Source organism: Pan troglodytes, chromosome 5 (assembly GCF_028858775.2).
Source record: "Pan troglodytes isolate AG18354 chromosome 5, NHGRI_mPanTro3-v2.0_pri, whole genome shotgun sequence".
NCBI classification, from domain to species: Eukaryota; Metazoa; Chordata; class Mammalia; order Primates; family Hominidae; genus Pan; species Pan troglodytes.
This window is the reverse complement of record NC_072403.2, coordinates 33,343,513-33,359,479: the sequence shown is the minus strand read 5'-3', so window position 1 is coordinate 33,359,479 and position 15,967 is coordinate 33,343,513. Positions and strand designations below refer to the sequence as shown.

The 15,967-nt window shown below is 42.6% G+C and overlaps 1 protein-coding gene across 3 annotated transcripts in view; it reads right to left on the bottom strand.

Moving 5' to 3' along the window:
* ZNF391 (zinc finger protein 391) overlaps positions 1–15,967 on the bottom strand; it is a 29,384-nt gene that overhangs the window by 11,282 nt on the left and 2,135 nt on the right. The window contains exon 1 of one of the 3 annotated variants that reach the window (XM_016955059.4): positions 3,600–3,944. The exons of 1 other annotated variant lie outside the window; for it this stretch is intronic. The gene's annotated coding sequence lies outside the window, so the exon portion shown is untranslated. Of the gene's footprint in view, positions 1–3,567; positions 3,945–15,967 lie in introns of those variants that run through there. One more of the 3 variants, XM_527605.8, reaches the window with a different exon arrangement.

Genomic DNA, 15,967 nt, shown 5'->3' with positions numbered 1-15,967 from the left:
TGCCTCCCAGACCCAGTCCCTGAAAGGCTGCAGTAAATCTCAGCCACACTAACAGCCCTATCTATGTAACCTATGGAGTAAAGTCTCTGGCTTTGGCTCATACCTATAATCCCAGCACTTTGGGAGGCCGAGGTAGGCAGATCACCTGAGGTCAGGAGTTCGAGACCAGCCCAACATGGTGAAACCCCGTCTCTAATACAAATATAAAAATTAGCCAGTCGTGGTGGCACGCACCTGTAGTGCCAGATACTCAGGAGGCTGAGGCAGAAGAATTGCTTGAACCCGGGAGGTAGAGGTTGCAGTGAGCCAAGACTGTACCACTGCACTCTGGCCTGGGCGACAGAGCAAGACTCCATCATCTCAAAAAAAAATAAAATCAATAAAGTCTCTGGCCTCCACTGAAGTGCAAGTGGCATCCTCAGCACAATTCAGGGAAACATCAGATAGAGGCCCAGAGCTATAGGCACTGACTAGGTAATCTGGATTTTGGTTATAGCTCCATTGGTAGCTATATAGAAACCAGGGAAAAATAAACAATCTGGTTTTGTGTCTCCTCACCTGCAAAATGAAGATGCTGGACTTGATTGGTCCAAAGCTATCGGATACCTAGTAGTTTAACTTTAGATCCCAAACTTTGAGGCACATAGCCATCTGCTTAGACTAAGGGGAGAGAACTAGAATGAATCTACTCTTTTTCAAATCCTCGGAGACATGTAAGATCTCAAGGTCCGTGTTTCAGATGAAACCATTCACGAAATAGGCCAAAAAAAAGCCTGTGTTCATTAATCATCTAATGATGAATTAGAGTGAGGGAGTGTTGAAGATATTAAGGACAGTCAACAGGCAAATGAAGAATAGTCCCCTTGGCAAAATTTGGCAGACTCATCTAAGAACGGAAGTTCCTTTAAAAGAGAAATAAATGTGTCTCTGGTTGGTATGATGAAACACACGTTCAGAAAAGAGGGAAGAATACTTAACTCATGTGGAATATGGATCTTATGGAGAGGTAGACAGTTGCCTTTCCATCTTCTGCCTCCTCTTGGTTTTATTTTTAATGAAAGGCAGAAATGGGCAAAGGTCATAGTCCAAGGCATCCAGAACCTCTGTCTAGTAATGTCCACATCTAGCCTGTTGAATGCAACCCTAAGGATTAAGAACTAATGATTGGGAGGCCAAGACAGGTGGATCACCTGAGGTCAGGATTTCAAGACCAGCCTGGCCAACATGGGGAAACCCTGTCTCAACTAAAAATACAAAAAAATTTGCTGGGCGTGGTGGTGGGCACCTGTAATCCCAGCTACTTCAGGAGGCTGAGGCAGGAAAATCGCTTGAACCCAGCAGGCGGAGGTTGCAGTGAGCCAAGATAGTACCATTGCACTCCAGCCTGAGCAACAAGAGCGAAACTCTGTCTCAAAAAAAAAAAAAAAAAAGTACAATGAATGCCCCAAAGTAATCCCATCTCCTGTCAGATATAAAGAAAATGACAATGGACACTTATGTCTGGGTTTCAAGTTCATCTTTTATGATAAAAGACAGATCTGAGCCAATTCCAAACTTTCTCTAAACCCTTTAGGTGATCCAGCCTCTTTGACGTTCTCTTCATATGGGGTATGAGTTCAAAGACACTATGGCACTAGTCCCCTTACTTCTTCCTGAGGGTCAAAATAGAAGACAGATGACACTGCTTACAGCTGCACTTCCTTGGTCAAGTCACTTTTCTGAAAAATCTCGTCCCACATTATAAAACACCATTACTAGCATGTGCTTGTCTTTTCTTACAAAACTTTCATCAATACTGCAAGTTAAACTATGGCAAAACATTTACAATAAAGAATATCATATATAGTATAAGGGAGATGATGCTATTGCTGTGCTCATCTCACATCAATGAATTTGAAAACTGTGATGGTGTATGTTTAAGGAAAGATGCTGTCAGAGGATTTATGAGGCTCCCTTCAGCAGCTGCTGCTCTAGAGCATGGAGTGATGCATTCTTTTTCCTGGCTTTGGAGGATGTATATAAGATGGGAAAAGGAAGTCTAGCGGATGTGACAAAAGTTTCAGGGATAGCCCCCAAACATATTTCAGAGAGGCTAGGAGGTTAGGGCTATACCTTTATCCAGAGTCCATCCAAGGGATTCCTCCACCATGATGTGGAAAGTTGCCTCTCCTTTTCTCCTTTCTTCCTCATACTTTCATTATTTGAGTCACCTTACTGCTCTCTGGATACTGTATCCCTACAAAATCATTATTCTCTTAAGTGGTCACAGCATGCTGCAGCCCTAGCCAACCTGGTGGTTTGCTATTCCTTTATGTGACTCAAACTTTCTAGCACTAACAGCGCTGGCCACCACAGTTACCCTAATTATCTAAAATTCTTTTGACATTGCTTGTCTCTCCTATAATCAATTCCTGATCCAGGGATAATTCTCCTTTATTTTGTACCCCCTTCAGAAGGAAGAAGGTTTTGAAGGGTCAGGAATAGGGCTTCTCTGGGTGCTTTGTTTTGTGGCACTAGGTTGATTGCTTCCTGGAGCCTTTGCCAATCCACAAAGCAATCAGCAGAACTGCCTGGGCAGCCTCAGTTTAATCACAGAATAGAGAAAATCTTGTCCTACCAAAGGTGATCTTCAGGTAACAATGTTCCCAGATATTGGCTCAAAGCACAAACTCACACATAAAGCACAAACTCAAACACAACGATCCACAGTAACTGTCAATACACCTACAACAAATAATTAACAACTACTTTATTCAAGTACCAACCTTCATCATCAGAAACATAAACTAAGGACTGGCACTCACTAGCCTCTGTAACTTAAGCAAGTACTTCTCTTTTTGGGGGGGGAGGGGCGCGGAGTTTCACTCTTGTTGCCTACGCTGGAGTGCAGTGGCGTGGTCTCTGCTCGCTCCAACCTCTGCCTCCCGGGTACAAGTGATTCTCCTGCCTCAGCCTCCCGAGTAGCAGGGATTACAGGCGCGCGCCACCACTCCCACCTAATTTTTGTATTTTTAGTAGAGAACGGGTTTCACCGTATTGGCCAGGCTGGTCTCGACCTCAGGTGATCCGCCCGCCTGGGCCTCCCAAAGTGCTGGGATTACAGGCGTGAGCCACTGCGCCCGGCCGAGCAAGTACTTCATCTCTGTGTGCCTCAATTTCCTTATCTGTAACATGGGCATAATAATAGTACATTCCTTCATAGGGTTGATGCAAGGATTAAATCAGTTAATGCAGGTAAAAACTCTTGGAGCAGTGCCTGCACTCAGTAAGCACCCAGTACCGAAGACCTCCCTCGCCCAGCTAGAGGGGAAGCAGGGAGCAACCCTGCTCTTTTTCATCTCCCAGGGATACACCCGGGGAAAACCACTGGCTGTCACTGCCGCAGAGGGACTAGGCTGGCCCGCCAGTGAGACGAGCGCTGGGGGCTTTATGACCTCACGCCACGCGGCGTCCCAACCGTGGAGGTGCCTCCTGACCCGACCTGCAGCCAAACCACCCGCGACCCTTTCGCCCGTTTCCTTCGAAGAAACCGTGTTTCCGCTTTCCAGAACCTCCAAGAGCACCCACCTTGGTCCCGGGGCCCTGTAAGCCTCACTCACCGGCCGCCTCCGGCCGAGTACCCCCGACACACCCCGGGCGGGTCCCGCACTTGGAGAGGAACCTGAGTGCGCTGGGCTTGGGGAAGTCGGAAGGATTAAAGAGAAACCCATGCGTCGAACCGCTGCTCCAACGCCCATCAGGTTTCCTAAGATCACAGGCACTCTTCCACTCAGACTGCTGCTGATCATGCTCTGCTCGGTATGCGGGACCAGTCATTGTCTGGGCAGTCGCCTGGACCTAAGTCTCCTGACGCGGACGACCAGTTGCAAAACAGAGACCACACTGAGACTGAGCAACGTTATCAGCAGCGGTCGCAGCTCTGCGCTTGCGCCTGAGAGCCAGCTACAGCAGGGCTGTGCTGGGATTCACTTTCGTGGAAGGTTTTGCAAAGCCCCTCCCCTGGTATGTGAGAGGTTTTGCAAAGCCCCTCCCCTGGTATGTGAGAGGCTGAGAGGTTGGCGCTAGAGGCAAGAGGAAGGGGGTCTGCGAGAGGTGCCGAAGACCACCTTAATACACTGCAAAGTATAGCCTAGACCGGTGGTTCACAGAGTTTTAAATAGCGTACACAAATAAATCACCAAGTGAGCTTGTTAAAATACAGCTTCACAAGATTTACACTCCGAGATTGACTCGTTGGCCTGGAACATTGCATTTTCAAGGGGCACCCCAGATGATTCTGATGCAAGTGGTCTCTCCAGCCTGTCTGGAGAAACTGGCTCCGTTGCACAATCTTAGTTGCTTAAATACTGTCAAATGCAAGACATGTCTCAAATTTCACCAAAAGAAAAAGATGAATAAAATCAGGACACTACCCTAATCTAGTAGATTTTTTAAAATTCCAGATAATTTTAATATAAGGTAATGAAGTTGCACAATGTGCCCTGGGAGTTCAGAGCAGGGGAAACTTATGGAACGAGGGACACTGGAGTGGTTTGACTAATGGAAGATTTAATGGAAAACATAAAGGAGGGCAACCTTACAAATAGTTGAGGAACTAGAAGAGTGGAAAGCATGTGCAAAACTGCAGGTCTGATACATGACAGCTGTGCACAAGTACCATAGAAACATCAAGTAAGTATAAAGCATGAGCCATGAAGTACAAAGGAGCAGGATCCAAATTATAAAGCTGGAAGAAGCAGGATCCAAATTATAAAGCTGGAAAGAATTAGATAAAGTCTAATTTTATCATTTCCTATTTTTAAAAATTAAAAACACTTTCAAACTGTGGTAAACTATGCACAACATTAAAGTTACCATTTTAAAGTCATACAGTAAAGTTTTTAGCGTATTCACAACAGCACCGTCACTATCTAATTCTAGAACATTTTCGTCATCCCTAAAGATGCCCATTGAGCAGTCTCTATTCCCTGCTCCCCACAGTCCCTGGTAACCTTTATTTTACACTATGTTTCTATGAATTTGCCTGTTCTAGATATGCCATATAAGTAAAATAATACAATATTTGTCTACTTATGTCTGGATTATTTTTAATTAGCATAAAGTTTTCAAGGTTCATTCATACTGCAGCATGTATCCTTCATGCCTTTTAATGGCTAAATAATATTCCTTTGTGTATATGTGTGTGTTTATACATAAACAGTGTATAAATATACATACATAATATTTTGTTTATCCATTAATCTCTTGTTGAACATTTGGGTGGTTCCTGCCTTTTGGCCATTGTGAATAATGCGGCTGTGAACATTGGTGTACAAGTATCTGAGTCACTGTTTTCAATTCTTTGGATATACACCTAGGCATTGAATTGCTATATCATATGGTAACTCTGCAATCGGCTTTCTTGAGGAACCATCAAACTGTTTTCCATAATGGCTGCATCGTTTTACATTCCCATCAGCAGTGCAGGAGGGTTCTAGTTCTCCACATCTTTGCTAACACTTGTTAACTTCTGTTTTGTTGTAGTTGTTGTATTATAGCCATCCTAATGGGTATAAGCTTTATCTCATTGTGGCTTTAATTTGCATTTCCCTAATGGCTAGTGATGTTGAGCATCTTGTCATGTGCTTATTTGTGTGTCTTCTTTGGAGAAATGTCTGTTCAAATCCTTTGCCTATTTTTGAATTAGGTTTTGTTGTGTTGCATGAGTTTTTGTATATTCCAGATATTCTTCTTCAGATATGATTTGCAAATATTTTCTCCCAGTCTGTGAAGTTTTTCTCTCTTTTGATAGTGTCCTTTGATGCATAAAACTTTTTTATTTTGATGAAGCTCCACTTATTTATTTTTATCACCTGTGCAATACTTGAAAATTACATTGTCTAATAAAGATTTTTATGTTTTCTGCTAAGAGTTTTATAGTTTTACTTCTTAAATTTAGGTCCTTGATCCATTTTGGGTTAATTTTTGTAGATGGTGTAAATACTACAACTTTATTATTTTGCATTTGGATATCCAGTTTTCCCAGCACCATTTGTTGAAAATACTGTCCATTTCCCATTGAATGGTCTTGGCACTTGTTGAAAATCAATCAATCAACCGTATATGTGAGGTTTATTTCTGGGCTCTCTTTTCTATTTTATTGATCTATATACCTATTCTTATTCCAGCACCACACTCTTTAGGTTACTTTAGGCTTGTGTAAAGTTTTGAAATTATGAAGTATGTGTCTTTAAACTTTATTCTTTTCTCCAAGGTTTTCATTGGTTATTCAGGGTAATTTGATTTTCCATATGAATTTTAGGATGGGATTTTCTATTTCTGCAAACAAAGGTTGAAATTTTTATAAGGAATACATTGAATCTGTATATCAAATTGTATTATCATCTTATCAGTAGTTAGTCTTCCAACACATGAACATTGGATGTCTTTCCAATTATTTAGGTCTTCTTTAATTTCTTTAAGCAATGTCTTGCAGTATTCAGCATACAGGTCTTTCACTTCCTTGGTTAAATTTATTCCTAGGTATTTTTATGCTATTTCTAATATGTATATATTCATTGCCATAAATTCCCCCTAAGCACTGCTTTCACAGCATTCTATAAATTTTGATAAGTTGTGTTTTCATTTTCATGTAGTTCGAAGTATCTTTTAATTGCTCTTGGCATTTCTTCTTTGACCCATGTATTATTTAGAAGTGTATTGCTTAATCTCCAAGTATGTGGGAGATTTTCCAATGATCTTTCTGTTATTGATTTCTAGTTAACTCTAATGTCATCTGAGATAAGTCATTGTATGATTTCTATTCTTTTAAATTTGTTAAGTTATGTTTTACAGCCCAGAACATGGTCTATATTGATTAATGTTCCATGTGAGTTTGAGAAGAAAGAGTATTCTGCTGTTCTTGGATGAAGTCTATAGATGGCCATTATATCTAGTTGATTGATGATGTTGTTGATTTCAACTATATCCTTACTGATTTTCTGCTTCCTGGATCTGCCCATTTCTGATAAAGAATTTTTGAGATTTCTGTGATAGTAGATGCATCTCTTCCTTCTTGAAGTTCTATCAGTTTTTGCCTCATGTATTTTGAAAGTCTGTTTTTAGGTGCATACATATTAAGGATTATGTCTTCTTAGAGAACCCTTTTCTCATTACATAATTCCCTTTTTTATCCCTGATAGCTCTCCTTGCTTTGAAGTCTGCTCTGTCTGAAATTAATATAGCTACTTCTGCTTTCTTTTGATTAGTGTTAGTATGGTATAACTTTATTGATTTACTTTTAATCTATATGTGTCTTTATCTTTAAAGTGAGTTTCTTGTAGACAACATATATTATTTCTTCACAATCTCTGCCTTAAAATGGTGCATTTAGACCACTGATGTTGAAAGTATTATTGATATAGTTGGATTAATATCTACTACGCTTAACTGTTTTCTATTTGTTGCCTTTGTTCTTGTTCTTATTTTTGTCTACCACTTTTTTCTGACTTTTTTTGTTTTAATTGAACCCTTTATATGATTTTATTTTTCTTTTTTATTAGCATATTAGATATACTTCTTTTTTCTAAGTAGTTAATCTAGAGTTTGCAATATATATTTACAACTAATCTGAGTCCACTCTCAAATAACACTATAAAGCTTCATGGGTAGTATGGCAAGTACCTTATAATAAAAAAAACTTTTTTTTTTTTTTTGAGATGGAGTCTCCCTCTTGTTGCCCAGGTTGGAGTGCAGTGGCGTGATCTTGGCTCACTGCAACCTCCACCTCCCGTGTTCAGGCTTCTCCTACCTCAGCCTCCTAAGTAGCTGGGATTACAGGCACCCGCCAACATGCCCGGCTAATTTTTGTACTTTTAGTAGAGATGAGGTTTCGCCATGTTGGCCAGGCTGGTCTCGAACTCCTGACCTCAGGTGGTCTGCCTGCCTCGGCCTCCCAAAGTGCTGGGATTACAGGCATGAGCCACAGCACCTGGCCAATAACAAAATAATTCTAATTTTTTCTTTCTGTTCCTTGGTTCATTGCTGTCACTCATTTTGCACATACAGAAGAATACATAACAGTGTGTGTATATGTAATTGAATATATATATCATTGAGTAAATACATTATTGTTATTATTTTGAGCAAACTTTTAGGTCAATTAAAAATTGGCTGTAGTACATCAACTAACAATCAGAAAAATGCTTTTATTTTACCTTTACTTATTCATTCTCTCTCTCTCTCTCTTTTTTTTTTTTTTTTTTTTTGAGATAGAGTCTCGCTCTATCACCCAGGCTGGAGTGCAGTGGTGTGATCTTGGCTCACTGCAACCTTCACTTCCCAGGTTCAAGCAATTCTTGTGCCTCTGCCTCCTGAGTAGCTGGGATTACAGGCATGCACCACCAAACCAGGCTAATTTTTGTATTTTTAGTAGAGACAGGGTTTCATCATGTTGGCCAGGCTGGTCTCGAACTCCTGGCCTCAAGTGATCTGCCCACCTCAGCCTCCCAAAGTGCTGGGATTACAGGCTTGAGCCACCACACCCAGCCCATGTTCTTTATGTATATATATTTCCAAGTTTTAACTTCTGTTATTGTCCTTCTCCCTAAAGAAGTTATATTAACATGTCACGCAAGACAAGTCTACTGGCAACAAATTCCTTAAACTTTTGTTTCTCTGAGAAAGTCTTTATTTTTCCTCAACTTTTGAAGGATGATTTTTCCAGAGTATAGAATTCTAATAGGTGGTTTTAAATCTCTAAACATTTAAATATTTCACTCCACTCTCTTCTTCTTTGCATGGTTTCTGAGAAGTCAGATGTAAATCTTATCTTTACTCCTCTATATATAAGCTGTTTTTTCCCCCTCTATGACTTCTTCCAGGATTTTTCTTTAATTTCGATTTTCTGTAGCTTAAAAATGTTATCCCTAGGTGTTCTGGACTAAATGTTTGTGTCTCCCCAAAATTTATAAGTTGAAACCCTACCCCTCAATGTGATATTATTAGGAGATGAGGCCTTTAGGAAGTAACTAGGATTAGATGAGGCCATGTGGGTGGGGCCCTCATTAATAGGATTAGTGCCCTTATAAGAGTCATGAGAGAGCTAATTTCCTTTCTCTGCTCTCCACTATGTGAAGATACAAGAGTTTGGCAGTCTGCAACCCAGAAGAGGGCCCTCACCCAAATCCAAATATGTTGTCACCCTGATCTCAGACTTTCAGAACCCAGAGGTGTAAGAAATAAATTTCTTTTGTTAATAAGGCACCTTGTCTATGAGAATTTGTTATAGTGACTCAAATTGCCCAAGCCACTAGGTGTAGTTTTTTGGGCATTTATTTTGCTCAGTGTTCTCTAAGCCACTTTGATCTGTGGTTTGATATCTGACATTAATTTGGGAGAATTCTCAGTCATTACTGTTTCAAATATTTTTACTCTTTCTTTATTCCTTCCTTCCCCACCCCCTGTCTTTGTCTCTCTTGGTGTCTTTCTTCTTTTTTTGGTATTCCTATTATACATATGTTATACTTTTTGTAGTTGTCCCAGTCCTTAAATATTCTCTTTTTTCAGAATTTGTTCTCTTTGCTTTTCAATTTTGTGTTTTGGTTTTTTTTTGAGACAGGGTCTGGCTCTGTTGCCCAGGCTGGAATACAGTGGCACAATCTCGGCTCGGTGCAACCTCTGCTTCCTGTGTTCAAGCGCTTCTCCTGCCTCAGCCTCCTGAGTAGCTGGGACTACAGGCATGCACCACCATGCCCAGCTAATTTTTGTATTTTTGGTAGAGATGGGGTTTTACCATGTTGGCCAGGCTGGTCTTGACCTCCTGACCCCAAGCGATCTGCCCACCTTGGCCTCCCAAAGTGCTGGGATTACAAGTATGAGCCACCGTGCTCTGCCTGCTTTTCAATTTTGATGCTTTCTATTGGGATAAACAGCAAGATCAGAGATTCTTTTTTTCTGCCATGTCTAGTCTACCAATAAGGCCATCAAAATCATTTTCATTTCTGTTACAGTGCTTTTGATCTCTAGCATTTCTTTCTGGTTCTTATAATTTATATCTCTGTGCTTACATTACCTATCTATTCTTGTATGGTGTCTACTTTACCCATCAGAGACTTTAGCATCTTAATCATCTTAATCATCGTTGTTTCAAATTTCTGGTATGAGAATTCTAACATCCCTACCATATGTGAGTCTGGTTCCGATGCTTGTTCTTCCTCTTCAAACTGTCTGTGTGTATTTGTATTTGTTTTGTTTTATTTTTTGCCTTTTTCATATTTTCTTGTATTTTCTTGATATCTGGAAATGCTGTGCTGAGTAAAAGAACGGCTGTAAATAGACCACTTTTTAAAAACTTCTGTATTTATTTATTTATTTTTTGAGACGGAGTTTCCCTCTTGTTGCCCAGGCTGGAGTGCAATGGCGCTGTCTCACCTCACTGCAACCTCCGCCTCCCGGGTTCAAGCGATTCTCCTGTCTCAGCCTCCTATAGTGATAAATCAGCCTCCTAGGCAGCTGGGATTACTGGCGCCCATCACTACACCCGGCTAATTTTTGGTATTTTTAGCAGAGACGGGGTTTCACCATGTTGGCCAGGTTCCTCTCGAACTCCTGATCTCAGGTGATCTGCTTGCCTTGGCCTCCCAAAGTCTGGGATTACAGGCATGAGCCAACGCAGCCGGCCTTTTTTTTTTTTTTTTTTTTTTTTGAGATGGAGTCTTGCTCTGTCGCCCGGGCTGGAGTGCAGCGGCCCCGATCTCGGCTCGCTGCAACCTCCGCCTTCCAGGTTCAAGCAATTCTCCTGCCTCAGCCTCCCGAGTAGCTGGGATTACAGGCACATGCCACCACAGCCCGGCTAATTTTTGTATTTTTAGTAGAGACAAGGTTTCACCATGTTGGCCAGGCTGGTCTCAAACTTCTGACCTCAGGTGATCTGCCTGTCTTGGCCTCCTAAAGTGATGGGACTACAGGTGTGAGCCACCACGCCCCGCCTAAAACTTTTTTTGAGACAGAGTTTTGCTCTGTCACTCAGGCTGCAGGGCAGTGGCACGGTCATGGCCCGTTGCAGCCTCCTCCTCCTGGGTCAAGCAATCCTCCCACCACAGCCTCCTAAGTAGCTAGTGAGAGGTGACAGCATGCTGGCAGTCCTCACAGCCCTCGCTCGCTCTCGGCACCTCCTCTGCCTGGGCTCCCACTTTGGCGGCACTTGAGAGCCCTTCAGCCCGCCGCTGCACTGTGGGAGCCCCTTTCTGGGCTGGCCAAGGCCGGAGCCGGCTCCCTCAGCTTGTGGGTAGGTGTGGAGGGAGAAGCGCGAGCGGGAACCGGGGCTGCGCGCGGTGCTTGGGGGCCAGCTGGAGTTCCGGTTGGGCGTGGGCTTGGTGGGCCCCGCACTCGGAGCACCTGCCGGCCCCGGGCAATGAGGGGCTTAGCACCCGGGCCAGCGGCTGCGGAAGGTGTACTGGGTCCCCCAGCAGTGCTAGCCCACCGGCGCTGCGCTCGATTTCTCGCCGGGCCTTAGCTGCCTTCCCGCGGCGCAGGCCTCGGGACCTGCAGCCCACCATGCCTGAGCCTCCCACCCCCTCCGTGGGCTCCTGTGCGGCCCAAGCCTCCCAGATGAGCGCCGCCCCCTGCTCCACGGCGCCCAGTCCCATCGACCACCCAAGGGCTGAAGAGTGTGGGCGCACGGCGCGGGACTGGCAGGCAGCTCCACCTGCAGCCTTGGTGCGGGATCCACTGGATGAAGCCAGCTGGGCCCCTGAGTCTGGTGGGGACGTGGAGAACCTTTATGTCTAGCTCAGGGATTGTAAATACACCAATGGGCACTCTGTATCTAACTCAAGGTTTGTAAACATACCAATCAGCACCCTGTGTCTAGCTCAGGGTTTGTGAATGCACCAATCGACACTCTGTATCTAGCTACTCTGGTGGGGCCTTGGAGAACCTTTGTGTCAACCCTCTGTATCTAGCTAATCTGGTGGGGACGTGGAGAACCTTTGTGTCAACCCTCTGTATCTAGCTAATCTGGTGGGGACGTGGAGAACCTTTGTGTCTAGCTCAGGGATTGCAAACGCACCAAAAAGCGCCCTGTCAAAACAGACCACTTGGCTCTACCAATCAGCAGGATGTGGGTGGGGCCAGATAACAGAATAAAAGCAGGCTGCCCGAGCCAGCAGTGGCAACCCCTTCCACACTGTAAAAGTTTGTTGTTTCACTGTTTGCATGAAATCTTGTTGTTGCTCACTCTTTGGGTCCATACTGTCTTTGTGAGCTACAAAACTCACCGCGAAGGTCTGCAGCTTCACTCTTGAAGCCAGCGAGACCACGAACCCACCGGGAGAAACAAACAACTCTAGACGTGCTGCCTTAAGAGCTGTAATACTCACCGCGAAGGTCTGCAGCTTCACTCCTGAGCCGCCAGGCTATGCACCCACTAGAAGGAGGAAACTCCCAATTCATTGGAACATCAGAAGGAACAAACTCCAGACACGCGGCCTGTAATACTCACCGCGAGTGTCCGCGGCTTCGTTCTTGAAGTCAGTGAGACCAAGAACCCACCAATTCCAGACACACTAGGACTATAGGCACATATCACTCTACCTGACTAATTTTTCTGCATGGACGAGATCTTACTATGTTGCCCAGACTGGTCTTTAACTCCTGGGCTCAAGCAACCATCCGTATGCCTTTAGAAATGTGGTATCAAGGTATAGGGGAAGGGGAAGCATTCTATAGTTCTCTGAGTAGGTCTCAGTCTTTTGGTCAAGACTATATCTCTGGATTGGGAACTTCACACCTTTCTCAGTTTCCCCTACCCCCTTTGGTGGGACAGGATGACTAGAGTGGGTTAGAGTTGGGTATTTCCTTTCTTCCATGTGGGAGGCTAGAGATGACTGAAGTTGGGTATTTCCATTTCCTAAGGTCTGTTAGGCCCTGATAAAAGCCCAGCAGGTTAGGCTCTGGTTAATTAGATTGTTTTTGAGGGCTGACCTTGTTGAGAAGTACAGAATGCTGTGGCATATTTCAAAATGGTTCCTTTTCTCATTCCCTCTGCTAGAAGCATGAGAGGAATTTTCTCTGATACTCATTTTGCTGAATTCCTGGAGGTAAAACTCACAAAAGTATGGGGGGGTCCCCTGGTGACTGGGTTCTCCTGGAGTTTTTAATCGTAGTTATTCACATTAAGTGAGATCATGTCATTTTAAGAGACTGACTGGGCTTTAGATTAAAAGGTAAGATAAGGATAAATCAGTTTCCTTGAGATACCTACAACATAGGAGGAAGAGAAATGACCTAAATATGGTAGAACTGGAAAACTTGATTTATTCTGCTTTCCCATCACAAAAAATACTGTGCTCTTCCCTTTATATTTATTTTTGTTTAGTTTTAGGTGACTGTTAATCAGTGTAAGTTCAAGTCTAACAAAGTGTACTCCAAATTATATGGCACTGCAACAAGTGTAACACCACCAAACAGACATAGCAGCAATATACTGAAATTATTTCTCTCTACTTTAGGTGACAATAAATGGAAAATACAAATAAAATTTACAGTGACAATAAATGGAAAATACAAATAAAATTTCATTTCATCTATTGTTGGGTTAATGACCTTGTAGTTTTAGCACAGCTGTAACAACTGGCATGTGAAGCAGTTTGAGTATGTAAAGGTCAGTAATGCTGGTTTTCATTTGCAAAATCAGTTGTTACAAATACCAAGAGCAAGGGTTCAAATAAACTACAACATAAATTTTCATTGTAGAATCTATGATTCATATGAATATAGAGAGAGGAATATACACTTTTTTTTTTTTAGAGACAGAGTTGTGCTCTTGTCACCCAGGCTAGAGTGCAGTGGCACAGTTATAGCTCACTGCAGCTTCAAACCCATAGGCTAAAGAGATCCTTCCAAATAGCTGGGACCATAGGCACATGCCACTATGCACAGCTTCAAATACATTTTTAATAGAAATGTTCTTATTTGATATACTTAATGGGAAATCACTAAAATGTTATATACAGGAATATTGACTGTCAGGCCTCTGAGCCCAAGCTAAGCCATCGCATCCCCTGTGACCTGCACGTATACATGCAGATGGCCTGAAGTAGCTGAAGAATCACAAAAGAAGTGATATTTAAATGGCCTGTTCCTGCCTTAACTGACGGCATTCCACCACAAAAGAAGTGAAAATAGCCGGTCCTTGCCTTAACTGATGACATTACCTTGTGAAATTCCTTCTCCTGGCTCATCCTGGCTCAAAAATCTCCCCCACTGAGCACCTTGTGACCCCCAGCCCTGCTCGCCAGAGAACAATCCCCCTTTGACTGTAATTTTCCTTTACCTACCCAAATCTTATAAAACGGCCCCACCCCTATCTCCCTTCGCTGACTCTCTTTTTGGACTCAGCCCACCTGCACCCAGGTGATTTAAAAAGCTTTATTGCTCACACAAACCCTGTTTAGTGGTCTCTTCACACTGACGTGAGTGAAATTGACTAAAAAGGGGTGCCAGGGAACTTTATGGGAAGAAACAAATGTTCTATATGATGACTGGGGGTGGTTTTTACTCAGGAACATATATTCGTTAAAACCCACCTGTATACTTCAAAGTTATACATCAATTAAAATATTTGGAAACAAGTTATATAAATAGACCATTCAATATTATTTCTTCTTCAGATTACGCAGTATTTTTCTTTAAAACATGTACACAGTCTTGTGAAGTTTGTAAATCTATAGGATCCAGATCCAAATTCAGTAGCATTTATTTTTCTCTATATATGTAAACACACACACAAATATACATATACACGTTACACACACATATATGTGTGTATATATTTTTCCATCTCTTGCTGCATCATTGAAGGTTGTGAACTTAAAGCAGGAACCACTGAATTTCTTCTTGGACTAAGATAGCTATTAAACACTGCGAACCCAGAAAATCTGAGACAGGTCTCAGTTAATTTAGAAAATTTTTTTCCAAGGTTGAGGATGTGCCAGTGGCACAGTCTCAGGAAGTCCTGATGACATGTACCCAAGGTGGTCAGGGCACAGCTAGGTTTTATACATTTTAGGGAGACATGAGACATCAATGAATATATTTGAGAAGTACATTGGTTCGGTCTGGAAAGGTAGGACAACTTGAAGCAAAGTCAGGAAGACTTGAAGCTGGGAGGGAGCTTCCAGGTTACAGGTAAGTGTTACATAAACAGTTACATTTTTTGAGTTTCTGATTAGCCTTTCCAAAGGAGGCAAATTAGATATGCATCTATCTCGGTGAGCAGAGGGGTGACTTTGAATAGAATGGGAAGCAGGTTTGCCCTAAGCAGTTTCCAGCTTGAGTTTTCCTTAGTGATACTGGGGGCACAAGATATTTTCCTTTCACAGCACTAAATGGCTAATGAGACTGACAACACCAAGTTGCATCAAATTGGCCTTGTGGTCGGAGTTCTGGTTAATTGTCTCCTCTGTTGTTTCCAATGAGAAGCTACAGGAGGTTTCTGCTTTCTACTAGTCTTTCATTAATCTTGCCTAGTTTATTTGACAATGATTTTCTAATTTTTAATTTTCCAGATTGAATTGTTTATATTTTTCCAATCCTGCTTTATTTGAATCCTCATGGCAATTTTTCGTTTTGGAGCACTGAGGTTCTAGGTACTTAATTCTCAGTTCCATCTGATTCAGTTGTTCACAATTCCCTTTAGATGCTCCTTGTGTCACTTGCCAGGTTGTGTTCTCACAACCATTACATTAGTAACTCATTTAATCTTCATAACAATGGGTGGAAGGAGCCACTTAGGAATAATCTCAAGGCAGGAGGCACCCAAATACCCAGTTTTACAAACTTCACAAGAATGTGTACGTATTTTATTATTTATTTATTTATTTTGAGAGGGAGTCTTGCTTTGTCGCCCAGGCTGGAGTGCAGTGGCGCAATCTCGGCTCACTGCAACCTCCACCTCCTGGGTTCAAGCAATTCTCCTGCCTCAGCC